Source organism: Ambystoma mexicanum, chromosome 8 (assembly GCF_040938575.1).
Source record: "Ambystoma mexicanum isolate Mex_15411 chromosome 8, UKY_AmexF1_1, whole genome shotgun sequence".
Lineage (NCBI taxonomy): Eukaryota > Metazoa > Chordata > Amphibia > Caudata > Ambystomatidae > Ambystoma > Ambystoma mexicanum.
Window position 1 is genome coordinate 1,281,811,247 of NC_090929.1, and position 18,490 is coordinate 1,281,829,736.

The 18,490-nt window shown below is 45.7% G+C and overlaps 1 protein-coding gene across 1 annotated transcript in view; it reads right to left on the reverse strand.

The window, feature by feature from the left end:
* KNDC1 (kinase non-catalytic C-lobe domain containing 1) overlaps positions 1-18,490 on the reverse strand; it is an 895,433-nt gene that overhangs the window by 59,345 nt on the left and 817,598 nt on the right. The window lies entirely within an intron of this gene.

An 18,490-nucleotide genomic window follows, 5' to 3' on the forward strand; every position in this document is an offset into this window, starting at 1 on the left:
TTCGGAATATTCTTAACGATCTTGATGATCTACCAGATGATTGCATTTTATTTTCATTAGATGTCCACAACTTGTCAGGGTTCGAAATTGAGATTCAATGAGCAGGAGCTAAAGCCAGCTCCTGGGTGTCAGGCATCACCCAGTAGGCAGGAGCTACCGCAGGGGAACCAGGAGCCTAACTTTTTGTCCATTTTGTATGAACCAATGTGTTTTAAATGTGTATTACATGTGTTCTAATTCTTTTCTATTAACATTCTCAAATACTCAAACTTAATGTCACATTTACATGTTTGGAAGGCACTAGTTGGCCTTACAGCCAAAAGTAGCTCCTGGTAGCTGTTGGTTTCAAGCTAACCAGGCTCTACTATGCTAGAAGCAGCAGCTAAATAGCTCGCCTCAGTTTTGAACCGTGACTTTTACATGTCCATTCCTCATGAGGAGGGTATTGAGCACTAGAAAAGATACTTCAACAATAAGATATATTCCAAGCTTACAAAAAATCCACGATTGAGCTCACAAATATTATCTAGTACAATCATTTCTTTCGATTTAACAATACATGATACTTACAAGTATGAGGCACCTTAATGGCCCCATGCATGGCACCTGTTTATGCCAACATTTTTATGTACCATCTGGAAAATACTTTGATAATTAACCATGCAATTTGGTCCATAAAACTATTTTGTTGGAAAAGTTACATTGATGATGTCTTTGCCAAATTGGAGAGGCACCGAACCAGAATTCTTACAGTTGGTTGAATATCTGAATACATCACATCCCTGTATCAGATTCACACTAGAGATTGCCAAACCACAGTTACATTTCTTGGATGTTGAGATTATGTTAACACACAATACACCAGTTACCAATATTTACAGACAAAAAACAGACGTGAATAATACACTTCACAATTTAAGTTTCTAGTCCCAATGAGAGAATGTGAGATAATGACCTATTGCTTTCAATCTAGACGCTATCCACACACAGTTGTACAACAAGGCTTACAAAAAATCATTGGCAATACAAGAGCGGAATTACTTACACCAAAGTCCAAAAAAGATTCTTTCTCATTTCTCTTTTCTATGAAAAACTCCAGCCAAAGCCATCACATAAGTAGGATCATTAAGAGGAATTGGAATATTATACAATTACATCCCCAATTAACACATGTTTTTCTCAACCATCAATGATAGTCTGTAAAGGACGAAGGAATGTTCATGACCAACTTGTCAAACCTGAGAGGATCAGTCATGAGAAAAAGACATTCCTACCAAAGCGCAAAATTGGCACGTACCCATTTCTTAACTCCCATAACTGTAACAACATTAGGAAGGGTGACATTATTAGACATCCACAATCAAGAGGACAAAATAAATCCCACCACTATGCAACCTGCAACACATGTAATTAAATGTATGCCCTATGCTGCCCTTGTGTCCACTATTACGAAGGCTAAGTATCTCTCAAAGTGAAAGAACATTGGACAGAGCATAATTCAAACATCTGCATGGGTAAAGAAACATTTCCTGATGCAAAACATTTCATGGAACATAGACACACCGTAGCAAAACTAAAATGTATAATCTTAGAAGTAGTACACCAAACACTCAGAGGAGGTGATATGTCCATAAAACAATCACAACATGAGATGTACCTTATAGAAAAACTTGACTCACTGTACCGATTAGGAATGAATGAAGATTTTATTTTCGCTTTGGGGTGTTTCTTTGAAATGTAAACTGTATTAACTTTATAAAGGGTCTACTCATATCAACAATTGTAGCACCGTATTTCTAACAGGACAGATATATATGAACGAATTGTGGCTTAACCCTATTTAACAGCAAAATTGGAAGTTGTGAAGAACAATTTTAAATTATGATTTTGTGTATTACAATCCTATTGAAACAGATTCATGACAATGTCTTGATTATGCTCTATACCAAGACATGCACCTTTCATGTAGAATTTTCTGTCATTGAGATATTTCACTCTGTCCTGTACCGTTTTGCCATTTCAGTCTAAATGAACATATAATGCCATAAAGGTTACATTTTGACCTATACCAGTTTTTACAATCCTGTTACGTTTATAGTAACAACTTTAATGGTACAATTATACACAATATACAATGTAATTCTATGCATATGCAACTGTCTATCCTATAGATTGTAAGTGTGTAATAATGACAATTTATCTTGCATTACGTTTCCTTCCCATAACTAAATTCTTCCATGGTTGTTTTCATTATTATCTTCTCTAGCTACACCATTAATGGCACCTAGAGGAAGCTCTTACTTGTTATGGTGTCAAGTTCCATTTTTAATAGTCCTTTCTAAACGTACATATATGTTGATCATAACTATGGCTATCAATACATTCACATATAATCTTCTTCCTACTTCTTATTACATCAACTGTCTATGCAATACTCAAAATGTACATACTAGTACATAAATATACAGATAGGTGCAAGATACATATATATAGGGTTTTAGGTCGTCCATGGTCATACATTGATAACAGTAACACGTCATGACAAATCACGTCGTCAAATCATACAAATATATGACATCACATGTTCTACGCTGATGACGTGATATTTATAAAGCAGGCATTTTCTAGAACTCTCCCACTGCGTTAGTATCTAGAATCAGTGAAGGAAATCTTGAAAGATAAACCTTAGTCTCAAAAGTTGAGGTAAGATCGGTTTATCCTGATCATCACACCAAATGGAGATCAGTCAGGATGAATTTGGACTCTCTCTTGACTTGTCACAACTTCCTTTATCCACACTTTTTTTCTGAAAGATACTTACATTTACTGCTATACCTTTATGTTAAAACCAGAAGGTAAGCCTTATTTACTATTAAGTGCTATACTACATATATAACATTTAAAAATGTCTGCCACCTCCTTGTGGGGAGATAACATCTGACTGTGCAGTTGCTGCCTCTTTCATTGGGCAGCCCTATGCTTTTTCAACCAATCCAGATCACCAGAGGTGGTAGCCGGCCCACACCACAAAGGCCAAGCCAGTAAGGCTCCTGTCTGTGCCTGTCCGTGGCTGACAGAGCTGCGAGCTCTAGGAAACCAGCTGCTCCACATCGGCCTGAAAGTCAGTCGGAAGAACTTCCTCTGGTAAGGTCACGCTGCCTAATACTGTCTCCATCCCTTAATACCAACCTAAACACACCTATTGTGTGGACTTCCGCATACTCCCCCTTGACATGCCCCAGTACACATGAGGTCTCCTTGACAGTCAGCCTCCATCTGTACACACAAACTAGTCTCAGGCTTATGGGAATGACCAGAGACATACACTTGGACTGTACTCCAGTTTCCCCCATTGTCCTATATTAAAAGCAGATCCGGAATGCCTGTTATGCCCAGCCCGACCAGTGAACGCTGCACCTGCTGTGAGCCATTTTCAAATTGCATTTTGCTCTGCCACCTGATGAACTGCATCTAGAAGTGCCCACTGATGAATTGCATTTTGTTGTGCCCCCTTGATGAACTGCATTTAGCTGTGCCCCATGATGAACTGCATCTAGACGTGCCCCCTATTGAACTGCATTTTGTTGTAACCCCTTGATGAACTGCTTTTAGAAGTGCCCCCTGTTGAATTGCATTTTGTTGTGCACACTTCATTAACTGCATTTTGGTGTGCCCCTTGATTAGCTGGATTTTGCTGTGCCCCCTGATAAACTGCATTCAGAAGTGACCCCTTGATGTACTGCATTTAGAAGGGCCCCTTTGGATTAACTCCATTTTGCTGTGCCCCCTTGATGAACCGCTTTTAGAAGTCCCCCTATAAATAGTTGCATTTAGGTGTGCCCCCTGATGTATTTGTCATGTTGACGTATTCTGGACGACGGGGGCGGGAGGGACCCGGGCGGGAAAAAGAAGGGAAGTGACGCGGGAGGGGCGGGGCGAGTTAGTTAATGTTGAGGCACGAATAAAGAAGGAAGTTTACAGCACCGCTCCGTGTCGGCCTGTTATTGCCGCGACCTGCGCTCGCTCCCTCACCCAGGCCTGGGATATCACAATGGCGACGAAGGTGGGATTCTGAGAGGCAGGGTCCCCGGAGACGAGCGCCGTGCATCGGCACGCAACAGCGACGAGAACGCCCGCCGACCGACGCCCACAGCAGCCCAGAAGCGAGCAGCCCAGAAGCGAGGGGTGTCGCCGCAGCATCGGGGTGTCGCGGAACCTGACAGGAACCTGGCAGACAGGACGGAGAGAAGATCCGGGCCGCGACGGTGAGCACGGAGAAGCAGGCGAGCGCACGTGCGCGTAGTGATACGCGGCAGGATACGGTGCCGGCTCAAGCACAAGGGGCCAGGCCCACGCCAGAGCGCTTCAACAGGCGTGGTGCTCATCGATGGTGCTCGTGCCTCCTAAGGCGGCCATCACACCACGACAGCGGAATCCAGCGTAAGGAAGCCACGCTCCCAGCACCATGTCTAATCAGGATGCAAACCAAGGTGCGGGAGCTGCAGGAAATGGGCCCCCAGCACCCCTAGACCAAATGCTAGATCACGTGCCCTACCAACTGCCGGACACACTGGCCGCCCAGATGCCTGGAGCCTTTGACGTGACGGACACGAGCAACATGGGCCCCAGGTGGACCAAATGGATTCGAGACTTTGACCTGTACATGGGGGCCACGGGGCCAGTGGCGGATGCAAGGCAAGTGTGCCTCCTAAAGCTAGCGGTCGGCTCCGCCACCCGAGACATCATAGACGAGATGCCCCAGGACTCCATAGACTCCATACAAAAACTAAAGGACGCCCTAGCAGCATACTTCGCACCTCACACCAATGTCGACTATGAAAGGCACCTGTTCCACATCACAAAGCAGGCAAAAGGGGAGACCATGGACGCGTATGTAATGCGACTCCGCACAAAACTCAAGCACTGTGACTTCGCAAACTATTCGAACACTGAAGCCCTCAGGTCGCAAATAATATCAGGGTGCGAGTCCCAAATATTCCGCAGGAAATTGCTCCAAAAGTCCCGCACGCTCGAGGAAATACTGGCACTGGCCAGGGTCGAAAGAGCCATCGACAAGAAAGTCAAGTAGAAAGTTTCGGGAGCACACCATTGGGCGAAAATTTGAACAAACTACACCCAGAGAAAAAGACAGAAGAACTATTCTGCTACAAGTGTGGATTCGAATATCCCCACGAAGGGACATGCCCGGCTGTAGGACAACGCTGCACCACATGCGGTGAAGAAGGCCATTTCAAAGCGGTGTGCAGACTGTTCAGGGATCGAGGGAGAGAGAGGCCCCGAGACAGCACCACTCGCTCGAGGAATCGATATGGGGGAACATCGGGCACCCACTCGACCCAAAGTAACACCTCCAACCCTCCAAGTCAACCCGGAAGTGACCAGAGAGAGAAGGACTCCGGCGACGACCGCCAAAAGCGGAGAGAAAGGAGAAGATTCGTGACACGGGCCAAACCCGAAAGAAGATCAAGACGCCACGTTCGCTATCTAGTCGAACAATCCCCCACAGAATCAGACCCTAGTACTTCCGGGAGTGATCACAAAAGGAAGGCGTATGTTTACGCGTTAGGAAATCCCACAGCCACCGCTCATAGCCCCACCCTCATCATCAAGCTGCAGGAAAGACCAACGGAATTCCTCATCGATACTGGCGCCACCGTCAACGTGGTGAGTGAACAGGTGTACGCCGAACTAACCCCGAAACCAAAGCTCCAGCCAGCCACCGTTGATATCTACGCCTATGGTGCGAAAACTCCCCTCAAGTGCGTAGGAAGGTTCAGTGGGCTATGCCGATACAAGGGCCAAGAGATGAAAGTCCCAATCCACGAAATGGACAGCGGATGTGTCCTGAGTTTCAAGGCCGCCGCAGATATGGGCCTGGTGCACATCTTATACAACATCATGGTTCACAAGTACATCGACCCGATTGACATGATCAACAACTTGTACCCGAAAATATTCAGAGGGGTTGGAAAACTCAAGAACCGACAAGTAAAATTACACATAGACGACTCCATACGCCCAGTGGCTCAGCCCTACCGAGGGATCCCTGTCAACATCCAACAAAAGGTGGAGGATGAGCTAAAGAAATTACTGGAACAGGACATCATTGAAAAGGCCTCGGGAGCAACCACCTGGGTTTCTCCCATCGTCCCCGTCCCGAAGAAGGGATCTGAAACCATCAGGTTGTGCGTCGACATGAGACGTCCCAACCAAGCAATCCGCAGGGAAAGATACCCTGCGCCACGCATAACGGACATGATACATCTGCTAAACGGAGCCAAGGTTTTCTCAAAACTAGACCTCCAGAAGGGATACCATCAGCTGGTCTTACACCCCAAGAGTCGCAACATAACCACATTTGTCACCCACGTTGGGTTATTCAGATACAAAAGGCTGAGCTTTGGGGTGTCGTCAGCCGCAGAGATCTTTCAAGCTGAGGTCCATAACATCATAAATCACATTCCCAACTGCCTCAACTACTCGGATGACATTCTGGTGTTTGGGACTGACGTAAAGAGCCATGATGAAACCCTCATGAGGGTGTGTAAAGCTCTACACGATGCAAACCTCACACTCAACAAGGACAAGTGCGAGTTCCGGAAGAGCACGCTAAAATTCTTTGGCCACGTGTTCTCAGAGGTGGGGATGACCCCAGATCCGGACAAAGTCTCAGCCCTGAATGACACAGCTGCACCACTCAATGTGTCAGAACTTCGCTCGTTTCTAGGCCTAGCCAGCTACTGCAGCAGGTACATCAAGGATTTTGCCTCGGTCAGTGAACCCTTGCGGAAACTAACACACCAGAACGAGAAATTTGAGTGGACCGGTGCATGTCAAGAAGATTTCGAAACCATCAGGGAGAGGGTTGCGAAAGCGGAAAACATGGCCTACTACGACCCCAACCGGAGAACAGAACTAACAGTGGACGCCAGTCCAGTGGGATTAGGGGCCATCCTGGCTCAAGTTGATCCCAAAGACCCACAACAGAGACACGTGGTTGCCTATGCCAGCCGCAGCTTATCCGCCACTGAACGAGCCTACTCCCAGGCTGAAAAAGAAGGACTAGCGGTGGTGTGGGCATGTGAACACTTCCACTTATTCCTGTATGGAAAGCCATTTCAGGTGGTCACTGATCACCAGGCGCTCCTGTTTCTCTATGGCAATCCCCAAGCCAAGATGCCCCCTAGGATCGCCCGGTGGGGGCTACGCCTGCAGGATTACGCTTTCAACATCATTCACAGACCAGGGAAGGGTGAAAACCCGGCTGACTTCCTGTCGAGGAGACCGAGGGACGAGAGCAGACCTGAACCGTCGGTGGCGGACCGCTACCTCAGATACCTGGTTCATCAAACCACACCGGAGGGGGTTAACACAGAGGAACTGGCAAGAGAAACTGAAAACGACCCTGCATGCCGCATCATATGTGAGGGCCTCACAACTGGACAATGGAGAAGGGCTAAGGAGAGAGGAAAAGCGGCAGGGGGCCAAACATGGGAAGACGTGGAACGACTTCTCCTCGTGAAAGAAGAGTTGGCCGTATCAGAAGACCACCTCCTACTCAAGGACTGCAAGCTAGTGATGCCAGCAACCTGCGGGAGAAGGTCATCAACCTGGCACACGAGACCCACCGAGGCATTGTCTCCACACAGCGCATGCTGCGCCAAAAAGGTGTGGTTTCCACGAATGGATGCCCGAGTGGAGGCCGCCCTCAGAACATGCCCCACCTGCTGCATCATTACCCCAAACCGACATCCGGAGCCACTGCAAATGTCCGAACTTCCGCAGAACATATGGGAAGCGGTGGCCGCCGACTTCTTTGGACCCATCGAGGGGGGGAGGTATGTCCTCGCAGTAATGGATGAGTACTCCCGATACCCAGAAGTACAGATGATCTTGTCCACGGCCGCGCATCACGTCGTCCCAGCACTGGACCACATTTTCTCTGCCTACGGAGTGCCCAAAGTACTCAAGACCGATAACGGGGCCCCGTTCTGTGGACATCAATTTGCCAGGTTTGCGGAATACTTGGGGTTCCGACATCGGAAGGTGACCCCGCTTTGGCCGCAAGCAAACGGGATGATCGAACGATTCATGGCCAATCTCATGCAGGCCTTGCAGATTGCTCGCCTCACGGAACAACCATATGAACAGGTACTCAACCAACTACTGCGGGACTACCGGGGAACGCCCCATAGTACCACAGGGAAGACCCCTGCCAAACTCATGTTTGGGCGCAACCCTCAAACCCGCATTCCCCAAGCAGAGACAAGTGCACCACGCCCGGCGATGGATGCGAAAGTCCGAGAGCGGGATGAAGCAGCAAAGAACAGAATGAAAGAATATACCGACGCCCGCCGAAGAGCCCAGACATCCCAAATAACCATAGGAGATGTGGTAGCCGTTCGACAACCCTCGACCCATAAGCACACGCCTGCATTTCGGGAAGAGCCTCTTCTCGTTACCCAGAGGAAGGGGTCGATGATCACTGCACAAGGCTCCACGGGAGCGATAACCCGGAACTCGTTCCACTTCAAGGAACTCCCACCGCCCGGAACAAGACGCCTGAGCGGCAGGGTACAGGCCCCACCAGAGGAAGAATACAGTGATCAACAAGGAGAGGATCCGTGGGATGCCGACGAATCGGATCAAGATCCAGAAGCTGAGACGGCCGTGAGCAGACCGTCACCAAGGGCTGAGCTAACACGACCACAGCGAGTCCGGACCAGACCTCGCCGGTGGATCGAGGAAATGGACTAGAGACTTGCCAGATCATCGCCTGTTGCGATGAGTGTGATAACGGTTTAAAAAGGGGGGAGATGTCATGTTGACGTATCCTGGACGACGGGGGCGGGAGGACCTGGGCGGGAAAAAGAAGGGAAGTGACGCGGGAGGGGCGGGGCGAGTTAGTTAATGTTGAGGCACGAATAAAGAAGGAAGTTTACAGCACCGCTCCGTGTCGGCCTGTTATTGCCGCGACCTGCGCTCGCTCCCTCACCCAGGCCTGGGATATCACAGTATTGCATTTAGAAGTGCCCGTTTGCTCTAACTCCATTTTGCTGTGTCCTCTGGATTAAATGCACTTAAATGTGCACCATTGATCAACTGCATTCAGAAGTGTCCCATTAACTAATTGCAGCCAGATGTGTTCCATCAATTGATTTTACACTTAGTTGTGTGCCCTTGATCTACTCTAGCTAAACCTGCCGCCTAATCTTCATACTACACATAGCTATCTGCCCAGTTGCACCTAAAAGCCACACCCAGTTGCCATCACAGACTATTGCCGCAATGCACGAACATATAACTAAGCCCAGACTCACCCTTTCCTTGCCCCACCAAGATATGGACAGCCAGAAGCCAACAACCTGCTTCACCATCCATCCTCAATAAGGCACTCCCAACCTCAAACACACATTCACTCTAAAAATTTCAATCAACCTCCCAGACTCTCACACTATCCCACCAATACATTTCCTCCCCTATGCACCCCAACCCAATTCCTCAGCTTTCCCTTTGGACATGGAATTTAATTATTTCCCTGCCAACTCTGTTCCCTGGTCCCTCAGCTCACGACATTCAAATTCATGCCTAGGCCTAGTCAACCCAGCCCATTGGTCACACAGAATTCTAGACTAATGTCTCGACTAGCTACAGTCCAGCAACATCCGCAAACTACATCTCTATCAATCAACTGGAGGAATGCACACCTCATCTCAAGAGCCACCTTCCCCACCAACCTGAGATCACATCAACTACCCTTGCCAGCCACCCATTGAACTCGAAGGACTCCATCCACGACATAACTGCTACTAGATGTAACCTGAATGATACTACACATGACTCCACCAATGCTACCAATGATCTGAACACCTCTGTCCTGGGTCTCCCGAAATCCAATGCCCACACTACTCTTCTACCGAAACCTACTACCCCAGTTTCAAACTCAACTTCAAGCACATCAATCCCACTAGCTCTGGCACACCAATCAAGCACAGAGGTCAATCCAGCCCCCACAGACCAAGCCAACTTGGAAGCAACCATGCTCAAGGTTGCACTCATTAACGCAAGGTCACTCCTGGCACATGCTGTAGCTATTGCAGACCTTATCACTACAAACAATCTAGGCTTCCTAGCCATCAGCAAAACATGGCTCCATGCAGCAGCTGGCCTGGCACTCTCCCTTGCCACCCCTGAAAGCTACACTATCTTCAGGACAGACAGACAGGTCTCCAAAGAAGGAGGAGCACCATTCATTGCTAAGAACCAACTCCTCATAAGGGAAATCCCTAACCAATCATTCCAAAACTACTATCCATCAAAATGTTGTTAACCTCCTCAGTCACCATGACCATAAACCTCACATACAGATCCCCAGGCCTGGTACTTTCCTTCAAGGAAGATGTTGCACAATTCATTTCAGTGGACACCAAGCCATGCTCACAAATTATACTGCTAGGAGATTTAAATCTGGGACTCAACGACCCTACCAACGACAATGCCCTCGCCCCCACCAATACTATTGAAGCATTACGCTTCTCACACCACATTATTAACTCCACACGTATGAAAGGTCAAACCCTCGACTGGCTGGCTGCAACACTAACATCCTCTCCAACATCCCATGTCCTTGGTTTGATCATCATGTCATCTACTTCAGCATCCTGAAGAACTTCTCTGCAGATACATCCACTCCCCAAGCACCAGCAGCCCAATCTAGAAATACATGAAACATCACAGCAGAGAAACGACTACCTTTGATGCACCCTATTATTGAATACCTGGACAACTTTGTCAATGACCCTTCCACCATGGTAGAGGTATATAATGAAACTCTCCTAGATGCCATTAACAAAGTAGCGCCACTGAGCATGCGCAAAGCTAAACCACTAGCCCACTAGGAAACTCCTGGTACACCCAAAACCTCAAAACTATGCGCAGCCCCAAGAGAACGGCTGAGACCAACTAGAAAAAAGACCCCACTGAATCCAAAAAAGAAATCTTTATTGTCGCCTCCAAAAATTATAAACAGGCAATCTTCCAAACCAAGAGTACCACTTATAACGAGAGAATTGCCAAAGCTAACTCTGGCACAAAGGAGCTCTTCACCATTCTACCAGAACTCAAATCGCCAGTGCCACCGCAAGAATTGCGTCTTAAAGACACTGCCTGGTGCACAGATAGACAAAAAGCCTTTCTTGACAAAATCGCCCTACTACAATTGAAAATCGAATTAAAAAAGAATAACTTAACACCCTGCCAAACACAGCAGACTCCTGTATATACACACCAGAACCTCAATATACAATTTGAATTCGGCCCAGTCTCAACAACAGAAGTCTTGAAAATGATCACAAGCCTCAAACCTTCCAGGTGTCAAGGTGACATCTGCCCGGCCTCGCTCATTAAAGACTGCGCTGACAAACATACTCCCTTCATCACAACCCTAATCAATGCCTCATTTGAAACGAGCACTGGCCCAACTAACCTCAAAGATGCGTGGTTCCTCCCTTTACTGAAGAAATCTACCTTAGATCCTAACATCCCTACTAACTACCGCCCCATTACAACAGTACCTCTCCTCCACAAAATATTGGACAGAGCAGCTAATCTGCAAATACAAAACCATCTGGAAGTCAACAACCTCCTAGGCCTTTGCCAATCAGGCTTCCGTCCAGGGCATGGCACTGAATCAGCCCTCCTGGACCTAAAAATACAAACGGACGAGTTCAAAGATAACAGCAATTTAGCACTCCTCCTCTTGCTAGACCTCTCAGCAGCCTTTGATTTAGACAATCACAATATACTCTGCAAAGCCATGCAGTGGATACAGTGCTTCCTAACCAACAGAACTATGAGGGACTTCTCCCCTACCGCAGCAGCACTGCCAGCCCCAGTCACCTTTGGAGTTCCCCAAGGCTCCTGCGTCTCACCCACACTCTACAATATTTTCACCAAATCTCTATTCAACGTTCTTGATGACTTGGGTGTCACCTACACAAACTATGCAGACGATACCCAAATCCTCATTCCCATTACAGGCAGCACATATGACTCAGACTCAAAATCACTAAACGAAATGTACCAAACCATACAGGCTTGGATGACCCAACATAGCCTGTGTTTAAACGATGAAAAAACAGAATTGCTACTAATAGACTCAAAAAAACGTCCAAATAAACTATGCGACTCCTTCAAATTCTTTGCCATTGATGTGATTTCCATCAACGTCTCCAAGGAAGTAAAAACCTTGGGGATTTATCTTGATTCAGCTCTCACCTTAAACAGGCAAGTCAATGCCATGGCATCTGCGGCACCTTACATCTCAAAGCTCATCAATGACTGTAGACATTTCCTGTCACCAGACAGCTGTATTACATTGGCTAGAGCTCTTACCTTATCCAGATTATACTATTGCAAAACCCTCTACGCAGTTACTAATAGCCGCAATATAAAAAACGTCAGGTGATGCAAAACAATGCTCTAAGAGCAGTCCTTAACATTCCAAAAAGTAATCACATTACCATGGTGAGACGGAATGCCCACTGGTTGCAGGTCCACAATCAAATCTTATTCAAAACCCACTCCTTGACACACACGTCTATCCAAATCAGCTCCTAAGTACTTAGCCAACAAATTCACCAAAAACCAATCCAACAGACCCACGCGCTCAGCCCACTCGCATTTACTCACTATACCTGGATTCTAACTACAGAAAGCAGGGGGCAGCAGCTTCCCAACGGTAGCTGCCAAACACTGGAATACTCTACCTTCTTCACTAAGATCTGAATCTTCCTTTGGGTCCTGAAAACCTGGCTTTTCACACAAGAACGGCTAAAGTAACACTCACACAGAAATCCGCCTGGAATATCTACTCTCCCAGAACCGTTTAACCGTACACTTTACTCTGAACAGAACTGTTAACTATACCTAAAAAAAACAGTGCATAGATGCCTCAGGGTTAGGTGCACTTTACAAATGTCAAAATAAATACTACCTACTACTAAAAGTATAAGTAGAATCCCACAAACTATGGAATTTCCTTACATTCACAGATCTAAAAAGTGGTGCTAAGAACACCTTACAGTTTGAAGGCCTCTGCACTTAAACAGTATTGATTTTGACCAACTATAAGTTACTTTGACATCATTCAAATATATTAGAAGTCCTCAAATCTTACCATTATTACATATGTTTTACCTCTTCAGATTTTACTAGAATTATTCAACTATGTTGGGATTTTGAAATGTTCTACTTACGCTAAGGTAATTTGATTTAATATTACACAGGTTAAATGTTTAACATTCTGATACGAGTACTCATATTTACCTAAAACCTTTTTGCTTTTCTTTAATCCATATATTAATAGGTTTTGTGAATGTTGCTCCTGATGAAGGGATGTGGTCACGAAGTGTGGTGAGCCATGGATCTCAAGATTATATTGAACTGAACAAATGATTATTTGTTTGTTTATACAAAACAGTTTTTATTTTTTAATATATTAACATCTAACAAAACGAAGTAGTGTTGTTCAAAAATGATATTAAATGTTTTGAAGATCTTAATATTTGACTGTTATCAGTTAGATGGAGTGCAGGGGACGGGAGTATCGTTACCAATAGGATACTTAGTTTCTGTCTTTAATACTTTACAACCTTTGTGCCATGGTTGTGTTTCCCCCCTCTGTGCCTTTACTTATACACAATTTCTGACATGTATCAATTACCCTACCTTCTTCTTTTGCAAAATAGGGTTTACCAGTAAGAACCTATTCTAGTTTCCTTGTAGGCCCATGTGTATACATAAGGTTTAGGGTCAAACATTCAAAATACTGCTTCAGGACATGGCCATTCATTCACTCCCCCTCTGTGTGGGCTAAGATGTTGCTGGAATAGGGATCCTCAGCTTACATAAACACAGGAGCTGTGGCCAACATTCACTTGGTTACATTCTCTCAATGATGTGGAGAAATGGGTGCAGCGCTCCTGTTAACAAATGACACAATACTTTGGTGATACATACATAGGCAGATGGTATCACTCACAGATGCCCCACCCTAAAGATGGGGGTCAAACTAAACTGTCTCCTGATAGCCTACTGCCTCCTGGTAGTAATACTGGTAGGCACCAGCTGCAGTGGAGTTGTAACTAACCATTTTAAAGTTCAATACATAGAGCGAATATTCCAATTATGAAGACGATCTGCAATACTACTACTAGGCCCAAACCCAAGAATTCCTTCACACTTTATATGACAGGACTACTTTAGATATTGTGTGAACTATTTGCAGCTCTGTTCTCATCTCAGCAACAACTTCTTTCAGCCGACATTTGCAGTATTTTAATTCTGCTATAATAACCACTCAGGCCTTTCTTATGTGAGTGGCTCCAAGAGGGAGAAGCTCTATGATGCAAGGTTTTCCAGGAATTGACCTTATTCCAGGTTCAGGAAGTGTTGCTTCAGGTGTTTCTTTAAGGTTCAGAGAGGTAAGATGGTGTAGCCAGTTAAACTCTTGTACCGACATGTGTGTGTAGAATGCAGCACATGTGCTCAAAAGATGGCAGGTTTACATAAGCTCTTCCTTCTTCTGAGGTTGATCATTTGTGTCACAGTCATAATAATACTAATAATCATTACTTACCTAACATGTTCTTTGCAAGGTAGAAAAGAAGACATCTTTCTGGAATTCATATTGTGCAATCCTTACAGAAATCAAGGTGAGCCTGATAGATTATTTTTCTAAAAAACACCTAATACAATTAGTGCTTCTCCTCCCTCCACTACATCGTGTTTAAGCTCCACTTTTACTGGTGTGATTTAAGTAGTGCCTGACTTACTGTTTTAAAACCATTGTGTGGTTAGATGTGATCTTTACTAATACATCATTTAGTACTGCCAATTATTATCTTGTGTCACACTCTTTGAGAATTGTTAATATTGCATGGATTCACACCAAGCCACTTCTAAAAAAGGCATCCCTCGACTCCCTTTACCCTAAGAATTACAGGCCAATCTCCAACACCAGATTTCTCGTGAAACTCATTGACCGGACTGCATACTCCCAGCTCAACTCCTTGGTAGAATCCAACAAACTCCTTGACCCCGCACAATCAAGCTTTAGACCCTGACATGGAACAGAAAGCACTCTGATCTCGATCTGGGATGATCTCAAGGTCACAGCAGATCTGAGGTTTGTGCAGCGCTGATTCCCCTCGATCTCACAGCAGCCTTTGACACTGTTAACCATTCAATCCTCCTTGACCGCCTCCATTCCCTAGGAATTCATAGCTTGGCACTCAAATGGATTGCCTCTTTCCTCAGCAACAGGAAATAAATCGCCTTCCTCGCCCCTTTTGTCCATACTGCTCGTGCTGTGAACACTGAAGTACCCCAAGGCGCATGCCTCTTTGCTCTCCTTTTCAACCTCTATCTGGCCACTGTACCAGGAATCATCAGTGTGTGCAACCTCTCCTGTTACAACTAAACTGACGATACCCAAATGATCCTAAGAATCCCCAAGACAAGCACTAACCCACGCCCAGACCTTGAAGCTTGTCTCTGTGATATTGACCGATGGATGACAAGCAACCACCTCCTTCTGAACCCTGATAAAACTGAAATCATGGTGTGTGGCAATACTGCCCTTCCCCCACAACTGCTCCCATGGCCCCCCTCCCTCGGCCGACACCCACCCCCTCCCTCCAATACAGTCAGAAACCTAGACTGCACCATGGACTCAGGGCCTAACCCTCTCGCGTCAGATCAATAATGTTTCAAAATGCTGTAACTACCACCTCAAACTTCTTAGAACCATTTTTCCTTACCTCTACTATCCGCACAGATTTGCTGCTGTTATGTCTATTTTTATATCAAGACTGGACTATGCCAACTCCTTATACCTGGGAGCACCGGCATACCAACTCAACAAACTCCAAAGAGCCCAAAACGCTGCAGTCAAACTCATCCTCACCCTGGGACAGAGAGACCACATCTCACCCTCTCTCCGAAACCCTCCACTGGCTCCCAGTCGGACGAAGGGCCCAGTCGGACGAAGGGCCACCTCTGCATTACCCACCGAGCAGTGCACAAGACCTGCCCAATGTACCGACAAGAGAAGATAATACTCTACCTCCCATCTAGCACACTGCCCTCTTTGTAGTGATTCCAACCTCTAATTCTGTCAGGATCGGAGGATCCATCTTCTCAACCATGGCCCCATCTCTGTGGAACTCACTCCCCCCACGTATACGCCAGACACAAGACTACATGGCTTCTGCAAAGCTCTAGAAACCTGTCTCTTTCCATAATGCTGATTAAGTCCTCTAAGGCTGCTGAGACCTTGCAACTGGCAGACAAATGTTCAAAGAGATCCCGAACAATGAAGTCACTGAATGCAACAATTAAGTCACTAATACGTTTACTCTGAATGCAGCAATCGCAAACATGCAACTGAAATTCAGAATAGTGCGCTTGTTAGATCAAAACATCTACCCAGACACTCACCTCTCCTATCACTATGCTCACTCTCTACACCAACACACAATAGAGTACAGCTATACCCCTCGGCCTAGCTTCTCACATACAAACAATACTTCATGAACACCTAAACATACTGATTAAACACAGCTATACCCCAACAAAATTGGTCTAGCTGCATACATAAGCGTTTTACACAGGCCTAACACAGCCAGATCCCTGTGTTGGTGACCAACCTCCAGACTGCTCACATTCAACTGATATCAAATACAACCACACCTAATGCTAGAATGCGGCTACCATATGGCAATCGCATCAGATGCGCACATAATCGGTGCACCCAAGCACCCAATGACACCTTACTCTCTTGACTGACCTGGACTACAGCCCCCGAGGGCGTTCAACCCACCAGCGCTTTGAGGTCATACCAATGATATATAGAGCGCTATATAAATGCCAAATAACATAACATAACATTTACTCGTGCCTCAATAAATTGAAAAAATTGGCAATATAGAATTCTATACTATTATGTGACATTCAATAATATAGCCCTAGAGTGAGGGAGGGGTCATTCTCCTGGGACAATGACCCACCCATTTTTCACAAGGGCCATAAGTTAACAGAGGGTCAATACCCATGAATGATAACAACACTTACTGAGTTCAATAAGGCTTTTATCACATAGTGGGCCTCATTACGACCCTGGCGGTAAGGGGTTCACACGCCGGGAGAGCTGCCGGCGCCGTTAACCGCCTACCGCCTCATTACAAGGTCTGCTCCTGGGTTCTGCTAAGGACGCCTGGTAAAACCAGGCGTCCTTAGCAGGTCCCGCGAGCAGAGCAGGATGCTAACAACGGGCCCGTCATTAACGGGCCCGTTGTTAGCATCCTCCCCATTCCCATTGAGCCCCATTGGGGGCTCAAATGGGGATGTACCGGGTCTGGGTTATTTGAATGGGGTAATACCGGGCCCTCCAAGGTCGGAATGGCCCGGTATTTCCCCATTCAAGGTACCCGGTATGGAGGTAGCCATGCCGCTAAAAGAAGCATTGCTACCTCCATATTCGGAATGAGGCCCAGTGTGTATAAAATATTGTTTTTGGAGTTTAATTGTTGAAGCAAAACAATTAATTTAAAAGAGAATAAACACAAAAAAGTATTAGTAAATGAAATGTGTTTTTTTCTAATATTTGAACAAGAAGATTGGACCAGATTCTCAAAACGTTTTTGGTGGCAAGTGATGACCACCTCATTTGTGCAAAATAAAGAGCAGCCCACATCACAAAATGCATCTGAATGCACATTTGTACCCCTTTGCGCATTTGCGCAAATAATGGGGCAGTTCAGCACATTTAAAAGTGCATCTCAAATGGGATGTGCTTTTAAATGCACGGAAATGAGGGTCAACCCCCTGTGCCTGTGGGATGTGAAAATCATGAGAGAAGTCTTTTAATAGCCCTTCTCAGCGAAAAGGGCTCCTCCAAACCTAGCAACCATGTGATCTCTGGGAGCCTGTCATAAATGAATGTATGCAAGGGTACGGAAAGCACATCTTTGCGCTACTGTCTATCCCCTCCTGAAATGAACTTCGAGAATAAGGTGACCTGATCATTTCTGAAAGTAGTGCAAATGAAACAAGCTCATGCTCTGTTCTCCTTTCATTTGCTCTACTTTTTGAGAATCTGGCCGATAGTCTTCATATGGTAAGCATTTTAATTGTAAGGTTGGCTGAGATGGAACAGTTTTAGTATGTGCATGCATTATGTATATATGTATAAAATAAAATATATTGATTTCTCTAAAGGGAAATTAAAGCATTGTTCCTTTTTTAGCTTCCACTTTGAAGTGTGAAATTAAATGATGTTTGTCACATTGAAAGTGCAGTGAACGGAATCTTTTTGGAAAATGTTATTCGTGTTTCTTGAATGCAGAGAAATGCGTTCTCTTGTTTCCCTGTCTGCCTCTGAAGTTACAAGGTTTGGAATGCAGTAGAC